We start from the raw sequence: 17,487 nt of genomic DNA, 5'->3' as shown, positions 1-17,487 counted from the left end.
GCAATCTTTTCATATTTTACGAGTTAGTTGAAAAGAGCTTAAAGGAGACTCGTCTTTTGAGGAACGAGTGATAAAATGGGTAGCAGCCGATTCCAGGTAAGGTTTGGAATTTTCAAATCACGGCAGTGTCACAAGGATGGCTAGTGAAATCACTCTTCGCAGCTGTTCCTCAAAATGGGTAAACAATCAAATGGAGGTGAATGATCGGCCAATGGAAAAGTGGAGGTGACGGTGCAAACACGACCAAGGCTTTAATGGCTGAAGTACTACATTCACGGTGGTTATTTACCGGGGAATAGTTCATTTTTTAACGAGCTTAAACATGGGTGGAAACATTTGCTCGGTGCGGGTTTATTTTTTAACGAGCTTGAACCTTGCGGTAAACACTACTCGATTAATCCAGTCGTATGACAAGAATGTCTCATATAAACATGGCAACTTTCAGAGTTTCGCCCCACATCCTTTCTTTATGCAAGTTAGGAGACGACCAATCCTACGAGTTTAAAGGGTTAGAGGTCCTAAAAATTTAAAAAAATAAATAGTCGCTCTTCGCTCGCACTCCAAAAGGCTTGCATGCCCCTAGGTATAAAACAGAGTTTCAAGGTCACCCTCTATTCGAGCTGACAAAACATTCGTTTTATCAGGAAGGGTAAACCTCTTACAGGTTACCCAAAGATTGTTCTATTCGTAGCGCAAACAAAACACTTCTTCGGCGATGTCTACCGAGATAAACAAAGGTGAGTGGCGGTGCTCGCCAACTTACATAACTTTGACAAGAGAATCTTGTACTAGAATAACCCCCTCTTCCACTCACGGACGGGGGTACAGACTAGGCATATTCTCCCGCGGAAACCTACCCTATACCCGGAGTTTTCCTGCCAAATGAGACCAGGATGCATGCCCCCTGGGTTTCAGTCATATCCCTCCGAATCACTCGCGCTCATCGGGAGGACGGACTGGAGATTGAGACATTTCTTGCGTGAAAAGACCATTTAGGGATGGTATATGACTATTTGCTATGCGTGATTCGGGAAACGAAAGCTGGTCCACGAGCTTGACCACTCTTCCTTCGTGCGGAAAACACATTACTCTAAAGAGTGAGGAGACAATCGCTCCCATGCAATAAATATACTCTCGTCCAAGGAGTAGATTATAATCTAGGGGTCCTTGAACTACCATTACATTCAGGTGAACAGTTTTCCCTCTCAATGTTATGGGCACAATGGGAAGGATCCCTAAAGGTCAACTGGTTCCTTTATCAAAGCCTGTCAGATTTCTCATCTCAGGCAAAAGCGATGGCGAACCAAGCGCTTTCCAAGCAGTTGAGGAAAGGATACTCATTGAAGCCCCCTCATCTATGATGGTATCAGCCATAACCATTCTATATATTTGGACGATAATTCAGAATGGTATGCTAGCTGGTAAACGGGGTCTGCCTAGTTGATTCCAGTCAAAGGAGACAACTAGGTTGCTTGGAGGTGGGACCGAATAGACGGCCGGGTACGACTCTAATGAACTTCCTCCCTGCGGTAAAGGAATGAGTATATTTCCCCCATGTTCATTGGAGTCTGTGCTTATGAAGAGAATTTGGACGGTGTCATCTTTGTTCTCCTCAGTGAGTGTATCATCTGAAGATGAAACCTCTGAAGGCAAGACCGGGTCAACTGCCGCCTTGACCTTTTGAATTTCATCTGGTATGGATCCAGATGGTTTATCTTCAATGATAGGCGCTTCAGCCGACCACCTAAGCGGGCCAGCTGGATTCTCAACTAGTGACGGACTCGGCAAGAGTTTTTTATATCCAGGAGGAAGTCGTAACGGTGAAACCGGACGATCATCCAAAACTCTTTTAGCTTCATCTAGGAAGGGACAACGGTGGATGGCATGATTGCCTTCGCACAGTTTACAGGGAAATCTAGCTTTCCCTTTTTATCCTGGGGTTTCATTTTCGCTAGTTGACGGTGTGCTTTCAACATGATCATCAGAGGTTGACGACACCGGGTTGTGCAAACGACGAGACCAGTCCCTCAGTATCTAGGGGATGCAGGGACAATCTCTGTGAAAGTGGTCTCCTTTGCAAATGACACATGGCGATTTAGGCCTGGTCGGTGCAGTGTGTGGATTTTCGTTAAACGACACTTGTTTTCCCCCATTCGCCTTTGGCTCCTTCTTCTTCTTTTCTTTCTTCTTATTTTCCTTCTTCTCCTTAGGAACCTGACTTTTGGCTTTACCAACCCCATCAAGCGAAGAGGAAGGAAGAGAGGAAGAATTAGATGAAGTAGAAGGTTGGTGGGCAACTCTGGACTCGTCTAATTGCTGATTCGATTGTTCAGGAATAGTGGTGTTCTGAACGACAGAGGTTGAGAAGAGCCATACAGGCAAACCAATTGTCAGTCCTGGAAGTGACAATGTGGCCATATGGGGTGCACCAACATCTCCCCAAGAGGAGAAGGGACTAGGATTTCCACCAAGGGGAATTCCTTGGTTGGTAGACTCCATTTTCTCAACCCAAGATCAACGTAGGAAAGGGGTAATGAATATTCTGTTTAAAATAAATTTTTAGACGCTTTGACACAACCTGTTTTTTCAATTTTAAAGAGTCGAGAAAAAACAAAAGATGACTCTAGTCTCCTTCGATTTTTAATGAGCCTGAAGTGACAAGTGCTCAGATGGACCTTTTCCGTTAAGGAGTCTGAAAAGGAACGAAAGGGACTGCTCTGGAGATCTAGGTAGAGGGAGTAACAAACCAATCGCAAAACTGCAGAATACTTTTTATGGTACGGTAGTCAATCTTCCCGAATGTTGTGTTCAGTGCATTACGATCGATAGGGCGGCAAACACGGCTTCTTATGGATAAAGGTTTTAAGCCTATAGGGGTCTCCCAATATATACTCGACGGTACGTGGGAGCACAAGTACGTACTGGCACTTATCGTCTCAAAGGGGAGGAATCACCCAACCATCAGTGAGGCCAACAGTTACCAGGCTTTACGACGCCGGAATACGTCTCTAGCCTAGACCTCTAAATGTTGTGCGTTAAGTTCCAAAGCATTGTTAGATTCATTGAATTTATTTTAAGTTGATCTTTCTTATGAAGTTTGCCTTTTGGGTTCACCACAAGATGTAGATGTAATTCCTAAAATGCAATCTAAATATGATAAGCAAACTTTTATCTCTTTTCAGCAATGAAAATCCTAGCTACTAGGGGAAAAGAAAGACACAATCTTTTCACAAAGAGCAAAGAGCACACTGTAAATGCACTTTCCTAAATCAAGCCAAATAGACCTTCAATATGCAAATGAACATGTGCATGTATTTGTTTTCGACTTTCTTAATATTGATGCTAAAAAGAAAGTTGATGTACAAATCTGAATTTGCTTTCAAGCGACAAACACAAACAAGCTTCTTTTCGAAATAAAAAGATAAAGACGATTATGACGCTTTATGATTTTGAAATAAATACTCGTTTTTGACACTAGAAAAACATAAATTCAAACCAAAGGCAAAAGTAAAAGTATAGTCAACTATCAACAGCAATCAAACTTTCTCCTATGTTCGAAATCGACACTTGCGACAGATCTAAATCAAAGGATGACAGTACGACTATTCTACTTTTGCAATGGAAAATTGTAAATGACGCAACAAACACACAAAAACATCTACAATTATTTTGTACAAAGGAGGCAGAATTATAGCAAAGAAAAGGGGTTTTTAAACAAACACATACACTGATCACAGGCTGCAAAAATCAGAGACAAAACTGGAAAGAATGAAGCACAAGAACCTCAGCTGCACAGGGCTAGTCTGATCAGCTCACCTGTAACACAGAGAAACTGGATTGCAGCGCAGGTTGCCCTCTCGGGAACTGCACTGAAATGCAGGAACTCTTCACATTACCTGCGCTGGGGTAGAAACGAGAATTCTATCTGGGTTCTGGGTCACGGTTTGCAGTTTAGTCTTTGGTTTTTGGCCGAGTAAAAGAAATCAGTAATGCACAATCAGGGGGTAGATCTAAGGAGGGTCTAAGAGCTATCACAAAGGGAAATCAGATCATTTGTGAATCAGCTGTCCAAATCATAAATAGATCCAGTGAATGGATTGAAGTAGCAGATGTCTACTTTGCATTTGTTATGGCAAATGCAGTTTGAATGCTACTTATAAGTTTATGAAACAAACAATAAAAGATACACAAACAAACCAATTAGACAATCGTCCCCAGTGGAGCCGCCATTTTGTTACCAGGAAAAGTGTCTATTTAGAACGACTCTATCCCACTAAGGTGTGACAGTTACCTTAGAAACAAACAGAGAAAACTAATTTTGTATTTCCTTTATGAATTAAAGATAGAGGGGGATAGAAAGCACCGACCTATGTCTTGCGCTAATCCTTTGATCCAATCCCTCTCTTCTTTGACAGCTTCCAGCTACCTTCTTCCTTACTTGCCCAGCTTCACCAAGTTCATGTAAGATCACAGAAGAAGAAAACTACGCAAACACATGGATCTATATTCATAAACAGCTTAGGATCATATTTAAGCTAAACATACAAATGTAACAAGCATCAATGATACACAAGCATGTAGGAGAAACTCAAATAGTTTTATTGATATAACAAGAAGATCCAAGAGGAGTTACAACTGATGATTCCTGATCCAGCATCAACCTCCCAGCAAAGAAGCCCCTCTTCACCTCCAACAAAGCATAAATCACCCAATACTCTGATATCTGTCTCAAAACCAACAACAATTCTTTGCAATGTACAAAATTCCAGCCTCTGGATCTCTGGGATGAGGGATCCATATATAGATGTATGCAAGGGGGATGAGTCAGCTTATGATTTGACTAGTGTCTTCTCTCTGTCAGTTCTTGCTTCCACTTGGAGACTGAGAGCCTCTTACTCATCCTTGGTCGAACTCAGTGAGGCAAGTGTCATTGGAGAAGATTCTGGAAGCTTCCATTGTCTTTCCACCTTGCGGAATGGCACTGCCATTTGTCATTTCCCGCTCAACGCACCCTGGTAGTGCATTTAGGTGTGTTGCAACGCACCTAGCTAGTGCATTCAGGTGCTATGCAACGCAGCTAGCCAGTGGAGCAGCTGAAATGATCCTGATTTGACTGATTCTGAGTAGTTTCTGGTGGAGAACTTCTGGGAGAAGCTGTAATTTGTTGACCTTGTTCCTTTAGGGGTTGGAACAACACTTTTAGGGACTTAGGAGCCCTTGGTTTATGGACATTTCATGCTTGGTGCTGCAAGGCACAAAAATGTCTATAACAGTGATCTATATGACATCGGTGACACAGTTCACGAGGTCACCAGCGAAGTGCTCCAGGAAGAAATGGTAGAGCAGCAGAATGTGTTGGGGGCCCTCAGGGCACAACTCCAAGGACTTCAAGTGTGGCCCCCACAAGAAGGAACGATAGTCACCTATATTGCTGCGAGAACATCAGTAACAGACAGCTATTGCGGGCCAAAATGACTAACATCATCACGCTGCCAGAAGGATCACTCACAGTGGACAACATGGAAGATAGAGCTGCGGTAGGAAGGATTAAGGGACTCGGCCTAAACTTGGCTGCCCTTATGCAGGATAGTTTATACCAGCTCCAAGACAAAGCGATCACAAAACTCTACACTAGGGAGGGACACACAGTGCAAATGCTAAGTGAACATTGAATCAACATCGAACAGCTTAGCCTACAACGTGATGAAGTGGTTGCACAAAAACAGTAGTTGGAGCAGATCATATAGGAAGCATGTCGCCACATCCTAGAACTGGAAATTGTGACAGATCTACCCATAGGAATGCAAATCCACAAATTGGCCAGTGGATTCCATGAAGCAAAGGAGGAAGATACAAGGATCCAACTAGATCTTAACCTACAAATTGTTGAACTACGATTAAAGGTGCAACCCTCCACGCCCTAAGAAGTTAAAGAACAGTGTGCTAGCGATATCTGAAAAGGCTTGGAAGAAATTGAATAGGAAGTGCAGAGCTGCACCACCTTGTTGGAAGAATCCTTTGGGGTCATCGCAACCTTACAGGAGGACCCCACCATACAGCGGTTGGAAACAGAGGTGCAGGAGCTTCAAATGCAATATGATAGTGTGCACAGGATGACAAAAACAATAATCCTAACTCAGTGGCTCGCGAGGCTACAACAAGCAAAGGCATTGAAGGAGCAAGTGGACGCAGCATGCCAAAAAGAGGCAGTACTTAAAGCATGCGTCCAGCCTTGGATTGATGAGGCCTTCCACGTCATGGCCGACATCAAGGAAAACTCACACAAATGAAATTGATGCATGACCTGAGATAGGGATTTGACCCTGCCAATGAGAATTCAGCCAAGTGAGCAGAGCAGATCCAGTGGATGGCAGAGCAGTGCGTTGCGGATCTTTGCACAGCACAAGCATAGTTGGATGGACTTCGTGCAAAGAACGCCGCACCAGCAGAGTGACTCAAGACGAGTCACGATAATTGTGTTGGGGGCCTGTTGGACAGCGGATCCCCCCCCATATCATGCTTTTGGGGCTTGAAGTCCGAATTTTGGTCAAGTGTAATGCAAAGACCCGGTGAAATGTGGGCGTGGCACGCAAGAGTCTAGGGTTCTCTGCCCTAAGATAATGTAATTCAATGTAAAGTGTGTTGGCCTACCCATGGTCTACGGACCATGGGATTGTATAAATAGAGCAATGCTCTAAGTGTAAAGTAAGTCTTAGTTTTTGATAAGTAATAGACAGATGCGAAGGCATGGTTAGAAGTTAGAAGTAGATCTGAAGGTACTGGGTCGTAGTGATAGGGAGAGGCTCTGCAACTGAGTGCGTAGAGGCCTAGTAGAGTCCGCAACTAAGTGCGCGGACCCCTGCAGCTAAGTGCGCAGGGTGGAGTTGGGATTGCACTTGGACAGAGAATTAATAAAAGATAAGTTGATTCCGAAATATTGTGTGTCTATGCTTCTGTTATATTTATGCATCTCTTTACATTTTTATGATTGCGCGCACTTGTTGTGAATGTTGAGTGATTAATGAGAATATTGGGCCCGCACAATTAAGTTAAGATCTATAATAATAGCACAGTAAGGATAAAGGATCTAGACAACACCTCTTCGCGCTCTTTACAAAGCTGCGCGGAAGCAGTTGCACATGTTGTGAAGGACAAACGAATGCTCGGAGCAGCGCAAGTGTGCAGGTTCAGTTTGCAAACTTCCTAGATTTCATCAAGACATCCCTAAGGTGTGGAAACCTGGTTCCAACACCCTCCCATACTACCTTGGGTGAGACCTCAGTCTGTGCACCATGGATTGTTGCCGAAAGGGCCGGTAGTTTCGGGATTTGTTTGGTTAAATCACTTCTGAACTTGGGTCAGGCCCCAACAAGCCAACACTGCAAGGGTATCTAGCACCTGATTGATGAAAGGAAGGGGAAATTAATCCTTGAGAGTGACTTTTTTTAATTCTTCGTAATCAATGAAAATATGCCATATCCCATCTTTCTTAAGGACTATCACTAATGGAGAGACCCACTGACTTTCAGAAATGGGATAGATGAAATTAGCATTTAAGAGTTTTTGTAATTCCTCTTTAACAATATTCCTTAGCATGATATTCATTCATCTCTGGGATTGTCGAAAAGGTCGGGCTCCCTATTGAATATATATATGATGAGTACAAGTCTCAAGAGGAATGACTTTCATGTCTTCGTAACTTGAAGCAAATGCATCCAGGTGATCTCGCAACAAGGTAACAAGCTGCTCTTGCTGAGATGAATCCAGGTCTGAGCTAATGTGTAGATATTTTCCTGGACTAATTTCAATAAGATTGGTCTCAGGCTCAAGAGTATAGGAATATGATGCTACAGTATGGGATGAGGAAGGTTGAGAATCAGAATTTTCTTGAAAATTCAAACTAAAGATCTAATGAAGTGTGTCAAAGTTAGGCATAATGTCTAAATTGTCCAAGAAATGTCGTAATTCACCCTCCTAAGTAGACTCAGTATGATGATCAATCAAAGAAACATATTGGGTCTCCTCATCATTGCTATCATAATCTAACCATAAAGTGTCCTTGAGTTCCCGAATAGACCTAGCAGGCAGATATAAGGTTACCTTTTTCCTAGAGTCTCCATGTGAAATGTACATATCACTGGAGCGAAATCCAATATAAGCAATGACTGTGGCAAGCCATGGTCATCCCAGAATCAAAGGATGTCCTCCCACTGGATTATTTCTCTGAAGCACAATGAAATCCATGGGGTATTCCCACGAATCTATAGAGACAACCACATCATCTAATACTCCATTGGGCTTGATTTTAGATCTGTTTGCAAGTTCAAGCAAGGTGAGTGTAGGACGAATATGGTCCAACCCAAGTTGTTCCATGGTTTGCTTGGTCATAACATTGATGGCCACCCCCAGGTCTATTAAGACATTAGAGACAAGGATATCACCTATCTGGACAAAAACAACTGGGTTTCTAGGATTTGTATATTTCTCCATTGATACACATCATGTCATTAACTCAGCTTCTCTACCAACAAACTAAATGGTCTAAGTTTCTACTCTCTTCCTCCTTGGAATTTTAAGACATAACTCCCTAATGATCTTTGCAGATGGGAATTTATATAATAGCCTGAAGTAAAGGAACCTTTATGCAAAGATTCCTTAACTCTAAAGTCAGAGTGGGCTCAGGTCACTCTTATCCATAGGCAACCTCTCTTGATAGGGAGGCTGGTTTGAAGAAGACGGTGAATCTAGAGGTACAAGAATGGGATGAATGGTGACATTGCTTTTTGAATGATCAAGAGTTGCCTCCTCATTTTTCTCCTCAATGATCACCATTGGTTGTTTTTTTTTTTCTAGTTTAACTACCCTTCCCGATCTCAATTGAAGCTCATTTATCCCAACTGGAAAGGTTCAATAGGTAGGAGAAGGGTATGATCCAACCGAGTGAATCAATTGTACTACCTTATTACTAGGATTCGGTATTGGTTGAGCAAGTATTTGAGGTGGTCTAAATGGTGGTGGCAAAGGAAATGGTGGCATTGATTGACTCTGCTGAGGTAGAGAGGGAAAATATGGTTGTGAGATATGGTGTGGTGCATATGAAGGAGGATATGATGGCATCTGAGCAGGGTAGGAATGATATGAATTGTTTGGCCCTCTCCATCCTTGTTGCCAAGGTTGAGAGGATTGTCCATGGTGGAAATGATTTCCGTTTTGCCAATGTTGAGAGTGATTATTATTATTTTGATAAGAATATGGAGGTGCATTATAACCATAAAAAATTGGTTCAGGAACCATACCTGCACTTACCTATGGCCAGTTCCATCGCGCTCCCATGGCATGTAATGGCTCAGATTTAGAATTATCTCCTTCAAATAAAGCTTTCAATCCAGGTATAGAGGGGCATTCCTCGATGGCTTGGTTCTCTGCACAGATCACACATTTATTAAAACTCTTTATATCAACATGACACTCTCTTAAAGGATTCTTTTTCCTACATTTGGGACAAAAAATAGACAATGACTCTTGTTCTTTTTCTAGTTTTTGTTGAAATTTCAAAGAATCTATTTGTTTGCTAACAGTATTCATTATTTCAATTTTCATATTTTCCATTTTATTCTCCAAGCTAACAATCATAGCATCTGTAGATCCTAGTTTGGTAGTTCTACTTCGACCTCCTCTAGTGGATATAGATTGATTTCATGAGAACTTCCTGCACAAGTCACAAATTTATTAAAAAAAAAATTAAGCAATATCTCCTTGTCCTAAAAAATTCAAATTATGTCTAGAATCCATAGTAAGACCTTGTAGGAACAAGGTCTAAATGGTACTTAAATCAAATTTGTGTTTGGACCTTTGGAGTATATATAAAGATATCTCTAAGTAGTCCTCCAAAGTCTCATCATCACCTTGTACAATGGTGAAGATCTCATCCTGCATTTCTCTAGTTTTACAATATTCCTGATATTTATTCAAAAACACTGTCTTCATTTTCTCGCATGAGCTTATAGTGTTTCCTCCTAGTCCCATGATCCAGTGCAAGGTTGAATCCTTGAGAGTTGCACGAAACAATTTTAATTTTTGGACATCTGAAGAATAATCATAACTCCTACATAGTATATCAAACTCAAAAAGGAATAAATTTGGGTCTTTATGCACCATACCATGAAAATGTGGAAGAGATGAGGGTGAAATATTCTTGTTTTGCACATTCGCTTCAGAATTCACTATTGGAAATCCAAAAGTGGACTACTCTTCATTTACCTAATTCTCGCCAGTCCCCTTTGCATGGTCTTCATGATCATCCATTGTTGTGCCTCAAATTGAACCGTTTCTAGAAGATGAAGGTTGAATATTGTTGAATTAGACTTTCTGATCATTGTTAGCCTCCTTCTTCCCCTTCTTGGGTTGTGTCACACCTGAATCATTGTTTCCAGAATCCAAGTGGACCATTCTGGAGTGATGAGTCTGGGTCTGCTTAGACTTTCTACCTACAAAATAAGGTCCAATATAAGAAGAGTTTTCAGATTTTTTAGTGTTTCATCCGAACTTATTGGATTCAAACCCCTACCTTTCTTACATGTTCATTTTAAAAATCAAACCCAAAAAGACAAAATTCAAATCATGTAAAGAAAATAATTTGTCAATTGCTACAAAGAATAAAAAAACAACACTCGTAAAATCCTTAAAACAATAGAAGCATACTGCAGAAAAAATAATAGCAGACTTACCCCTATTGCAGAAAACAAAAAGTTCTTACCATTTTCAAATTGTCTCATTGGAAATGGCTCCAAAATGTTGGATGCAGGAATTGTGGTTAGGCAGACTCCTTCAATAGTTAATTGTCAACGCGAGGGTTTTGTAAACTTCGAGGTGAAGCACAGAAAATGCCAGAAATGGTATGAACTTTTCCAAACTCTATTCTTAATTCCTTAATTACAATCTTGTAGAATTGAAAAGAAAATATCACTCGCAAATTTACACCAAAGAAATTCTAGTGCTGGAATAAGAAAGAAAGTACTTTTGCAAAGAAATAAATAAAAGGCACTTTCAAACTCTTGTAAGCAATCTTGATTAATTGAAATGGAAATCTATCTCTATATTCAGTATAGTTGTAAGTCAGATTAATAATTGCACCCATGAAGATATCTGACTTCTTTATAGATCTTTCTCCCCGTACTGAGTTGTTATTCATGTACTCCTGCAATATTCTTGCACCAGTACCGGAACAAATTTTATATGCTGGAACTATATTCTACACTTGTACTAAATATTTTTGTTCTCATGTATGGGCTCTAAGTCTTAGGACTAGAGCACTCTGTTCCTGTATTAGGATATTGATTCCTGTACTGGAACAGAGATTCCTACACCAAGTTTTCAAATTTCTTTCATAAAAGAATAAAGAGTGTGTAAACTTAAGAAATAATTTTCAAAGGTGAACAGAACTTTGAAAACCCAACTTAACTTCAAAAGTCAAAGCACACTTTTCTTCAATCGAGGAACTCCTTCATGCAACTAAAGAAATCATCTAATTGTGACAGCAAGATTTATCCCTGTAATAGTTATTCACATAAATCTGATCTGCCTTTTTAATCTTTTTAATTCAGAAAGGTTCATTTTGAATAAGTAGATGTGAAGTTCGATCCTTTCCTTAAAAGTGTAAAGTGTAGGTACCAGGGAAAATTTTAAGGATGGTAATTTATCTTAAAGTTTAGAAACCTTGGCAAATCCCACTAGTCCATAATATGAAATCTATAAAATGTTTGGAGATATTTTTGTAAAAATATTCAAACTTATAATATTTTTGTATAGCCTATATATAATCTTTTGGTGATTTTTAGGGTAACATAATTTCATTCTATAAAATATGGGCAAATCATTTCTACAAAAAATGGAAATTAACGAATCTCTTTTTTGGAAAAAGTATAGAAAATTAGCCCGTGGGCGAATATTAGCCCCTAAAATTTTCCCTGGTAGGTACAGATTAATGTGTTATAACAACATTCATTCCTTAATTACCGAAGCATATTTAATCCATAATATCAAGAATACTTCTAAAAGATGAACACTCACTTGCAGAAATGAATTAAGATCCTTATGACAAAAAAGAACGAAATACTTCACTGTAATGAACCAAAGAAATCAAATTGTGGAACTGTAAATGCACTAGTGCAAGAATAATGTGCTTTCACATTCTAGGCAGAAATAATACTAAGCTTCGAAAATAAAAAACTACAAAAAGGTAAAATCAAACTTAGTTAAGCATGCACACCACAAGTCCATCACACAATGGCTATAAATGAAATCAAATCTAAACTTTGTGAAAGAATAGAAGTATCTACTTAATTCACGCCTTGCATTAAAACGAAATCAACACACCTTTAATGAGAAAGAAGAATGCAAGGGAGAATGAGCTGGGTTGGCTAGGCCCTAGCCAGCCATCTCGTTTCCATGTTTAAGAAACATGGAAAACCATCTCTCAAAAATGCATCAACACAGAATTAAAACACAAGATTGAAATAACATGGCACAGTCCCTTTATATTAAATTTCATAATCAACAAATGTACACGATGAAATTGAATCCAACCAAGAACGAGGGTGATACAAACAAAATTAAAAAATACCATAGTTATAGTATCATTGATATTTCTCGTCCATTTCCTATATGAATCCTACATTATATACATCACTTTAAGCCTACGGTTGTAACAAAATTACATTTAGTGTTATGTTCTAAGCCTTTCGGTTGTAACAAAATAACAACAACGTTACGTTCTAAGCCTTTCAGCTGTAACAAAACAGTAAACTTAAGAATTCAGCTTGTGACCTGATCTTTATCATAGCCCTAACTTATCTCCACTCTGAGCCCAACCCGAGATGACTGATTCTGAGCGAGATGTCTGCATTAGGTAGTGAGATGTCATGGAAGTTTAGGATTCGCCAACGTTGCAGGAATCCTACCTGCACTCAACCATGCTAAAGAAGTGATTAACATGTTGCTTACCAAATACTTTAGGAAAGAAGATATTAGTTGCAAAGAATATTAAAGGTATAAAATCTATAAAAATAATTAATTAAGTTCATTTGTCACCCTTAAATATGAAATATAAATCTAGTGTAGGAATAATGAGGATGTGAGGTTAAAACAGAGGTCTAGGGTTATGAATTTGAAGTAGGAAAGGGGTTAAAAATGAAGCAATTAGCCTACCAACACAGATCACTCCAACTGATGGGAGTGTTACAACTTCACCCATACAATACCTCAAAAGGATTCATCCTCAAATATTCCTGATAACCATTGTTATATGTGAACTCTAATAAGAGGAGATACTCTTACCACTTTTGCTGTTGATGCATCACATACATCCTCAACATATCCTCTAATATCCTGTTGACCCTCTCTATATGTCCATCTATTTTCAGATGATAAACTATGCTAAAGTCCAATTCTGCACCCAAACCTGCAAATAAATCCTTCTAAAATTTTGAAGTGAACTCCACATCCCTGTCTGACACAATATTCTCGGGACACCATGTAGTCTAATTACATCTCTGATGAAAACTTGTGCGACATCACTAGCTGAGAATATAGACGCCACTGAAATGAAGTATACAACCTTTGTTAACATGTCCACAATGACCATGAACAAATCATGTTGTGTCACTATCTTTGGCAACCCTGTGATGAAGCCCATGGAAATGACCTCCCATTTCCATTATCAAATCACAATTGGTTGTAGCAATCCACCTGGATGTTGAGATTTTTCTTTAACTTGTTGACAGTCGAAACATCTAGCCACAAACTCTGCTACATCCCTCTTCAATTTTGGCCAATAGTAAGATCTATTCAATTTTGTTAGTGTCTTCTAGTAACCTGGGCGACCAAAATATGGCTTTGCATGAAACTCTCTCAAGATCACCTTTTTGAGGTCACTATCATCCGGCACATATATCTTTTCTCGGAACATTACCAATCCATCTATTGCAAGACAATGGTCCAAATCCTGTGCACTTGCACCTGTACCTGTACCACTATCTGGACCTATACCTACACCTATACCATCACTTGTACATGTACTACCACCTGTTGTTGGGACAAGGTCCCATGGGGTAAATTTTGTAAAAGTTTAGTTATTATTGTAAAGTCTCCGCATTTTGAGGAGCAGAGCGTGCAGGTCAATAGGATTCAAAGGGGCTTTAGAAAGATCAAAGCCCCTTAGTTTGTTAAGAGTTAAGTTGTTTTGTTACCTGCCCATGGTTTGTAGACCATGGTATTGTAATAGAGAATTCTATAAAAAGAAGTCATAGAGAGTCATAAAATAATCAATCGATGTGTGAATGATCTAAGTAAGAGGTAGAAGTCTGTTTTCTGTACTTGGGAAAATGGGAAGGCTCTTGCAGCCATGTGCGCGAAGACCTTCGTAAGTTCACAACTGAGTGTGTGGGCCCCTACAGCTGTGTGCATGGGGTTGGAAGAGACTGCAATTCAATATCTAAGAATAATAAAGGTTTTTTTGGAGCATTATCTGCATACTATTACATATTTCTGAATTTACTGTATTATTGACCTGTTTATGAAATTTACCATGAAAAGTACCTAATAGGTGTGTGAAAGGAATAGATCTATTTGTTTACATGTTGTTGTGAATTTTTAGAACAATCGGCGACTAGTTTGCATCTGTTATCTATTAGTTATTGTAATTTTTAGGTTTCAAGGGTTAGGATTCACAAAGTTCAGAATAAATACCTAAGAGTAAAAGAAACACATCACATGGTCCTTTGGATGGAGAAATCAGGTTCTGGCATCCCTAAATACTACCTCAGGTGAGACTACATCCTCCCCTACATGGGTTGTTGCCGAAAGAACTAGTAGTGTAGGGTTTTTTTGGTTAGTGTAGCTAACTCTGAACTTGGGTCCAAGCACCCTCAAGCCAAAAAATGGTTCTGTTGCGAGGACCGGGGATATTTTTGATGAGTGTGTGATGTGGCATAAGTGGATACCAACTAAGAAGGAGTTCAAAAAGTGGATATATAGGACATTGCACAATTTTGCAGCCCAGGAAAATAGGAATCTACACCTATCGAAGCAAGAGTGGTTGAATATATACCTATATACAAAAGAACATGAAATTTTATTCTTCTCTTTTCCGTGTGAATTGTATAAATAGTTGTCTAAATTGGTGGATGGTCATGGTACTTGGAAATTGGATAACCCTATTATGTGGACTCCAGAGTTAGTGAGGTGCATGGAAGGTTCAAAGAATAAGATTGCGATGGCTGACGATTATTGAAATGACAGTATTTTGGGTGGATTAATTACTGAGCTCACGATTGACACATATGTCAATTATAGCGAAGGTGAACATCGATTTTTCAAAGGACCAAGAGTTAAGTATATGGAGTCCCTAAAATCTTTGATTAAAATGTTATTATATGAGAAACAGGTTATGCCATTGAATTGATGTTTAGATGAGACTTGATGGGAGATACGCATAGTGGGAAATCATTTAGAAAATATCTAGATTCAGGTGCTGAGTACAATACTTTTTTTGGGAGCGTCTGATAGTGACAAAGAAAGTAGTAGTTTGATGACACCTCAAGGTGCACCACAGACTATAAATTAGGGTATTTCCAGAATACCACATCCATCCACTCCACCTCCACCATCACCCCCCACCTCACACACCTACGCCTACACCTCCACCTCCACCTCCAACTCCACTATTTAGTATGGCAAATGTCATGAAGATGCTTATATTCAAGGGTCTCGGAATATAAGACCCTGAACAATTTTGGTTTGTGGCAGATGTTGTGTGGAAGTCACAGTAGATAATAGATGGTGATATAAAGAAAGCGCAGCTAGTCAAAACATTGCAAGATAGGGTGCTGAGTTGGTATATTAAGTATAGTATGACTCATCCAGCTGGGTGGTGCAGCACACAATTAATTAAAAACACCATACACTTGACCAATAATCAAATAACTTCAAAACATGAGCATTACAAACAATTACATGGCTATTTATTTAGAGGAGAGAAGTCTCCCATATCTCTTCTAGAGAAACTTCCTCCAGATATTTGGAGGAAGTTGAGAGCAATCCTCCCAACTTTATGACTCTATCCTAACTTCCCTATCTCCTAGTTAATTCTATAATGACTCACTAATTCTAGAAAATCATAGATTCTTTAATTAAATAATTACATAAAAATTAAACATGAGATGCTCCCGCATCACTGCGACATTGAAATATATGAAATACACATTGAATAGTGAATTCAAGAAGCCTAAGTCACAAAACTAGTCTGTAATAGAGGTCAAATAAATCAAGTAGAGGGTAAATGAATTTGCATGGGATTTTGATCAAAGATTGAAATGTTTGCTACAACAGGCTAATCTGCAGATCATGGATGAACAACAAAAGGATTGGTATATTGCTTTGCTATTACCTCATTTGAGATTTCCATTTTCCCAGTAGAAGATTGGAACGCGGGCTGAGGCATTGGAGATCGCTATGAAGTTAGAGACCTTGCATATCGAGGATACGAATTTGGGAGTGCAACAGATTTAGTCATAGTTAGCTAGCTCGCATATGGAGTGACAGAGTCTCAAAAAGGGAAAAGAAGTACAGAATGAGACCTGTGCGGAAGTATGGTTTTTAAAATGCAAAGGCCATGGTCATGACAAGGTTCATTTCCCAGTATATTAGAATTATCTAGTTGGGGGAGGTCTTGTCCCCCTGAAGCTAGAAAGTACCGTTGGGATGAGCATGGGTGTAGTGCCATGGTGCGCTATCTGCCAAATCTTAGGAAAACATACGACGAACAATTGTCATTTGTTACAGAAGTTTGTTCAGACTCTTGAGCAACTGTTTTGCAATTTTTATAAGTCTGTAGGTGATGGTGAGCACAATAGTCGAAGTTATGAACTAATGATGGACAAAACCCCAACGTATAGAGTATAGAAGGAGGCATTTCCTCAGTAGGATCAAGGTGCAACTGCAGCATGCGAAGGATTCCAGGGATGAGGAAGAGGACGAGGGGGAGGAGATGGAAGAGGTAGATGACATATCATTTGTTACAATTGTCGAAAACTAGGTCACCTTGCATGGGATTGTCAGAATCCAACACACCCCTCATGTCAATATTGTCAATAGTTTGATCATGTCATAGAATATTGTCCCATGCTCATTGAAAAAATTGCAGAAAAGAAGACCTAGACCCAATAGCCTACTCATAACATCCATATGATGAGATCAGAACCATGCAAATATGGGCCCAGTGTTAATATTGTTATGTGGAGTGGTATAGCTATTGGGGATGATAAAGGGAAAAAGCTAGAGGAAAATGTATCGGTACTTAAGGTTGCTAACAAAGATGTTGGATTCGATTTGAATAAGGAAAAGGAAACATTTATGGAGGCAAAGAGGAGCTTTGAAGATGCCGAAGCTTCTACATCCAAGGCTCAGAGTACACGCACTGAGAAGCCTGAG

This window comes from Pinus tabuliformis, chromosome 8, assembly GCF_031772625.1.
Source record: "Pinus tabuliformis cultivar Carrire ecotype Pingquan chromosome 8, CPIR1, whole genome shotgun sequence".
Lineage (NCBI taxonomy): Eukaryota > Viridiplantae > Streptophyta > Pinopsida > Pinales > Pinaceae > Pinus > Pinus tabuliformis.
Note: the sequence above shows the minus strand (reverse complement) of the source record.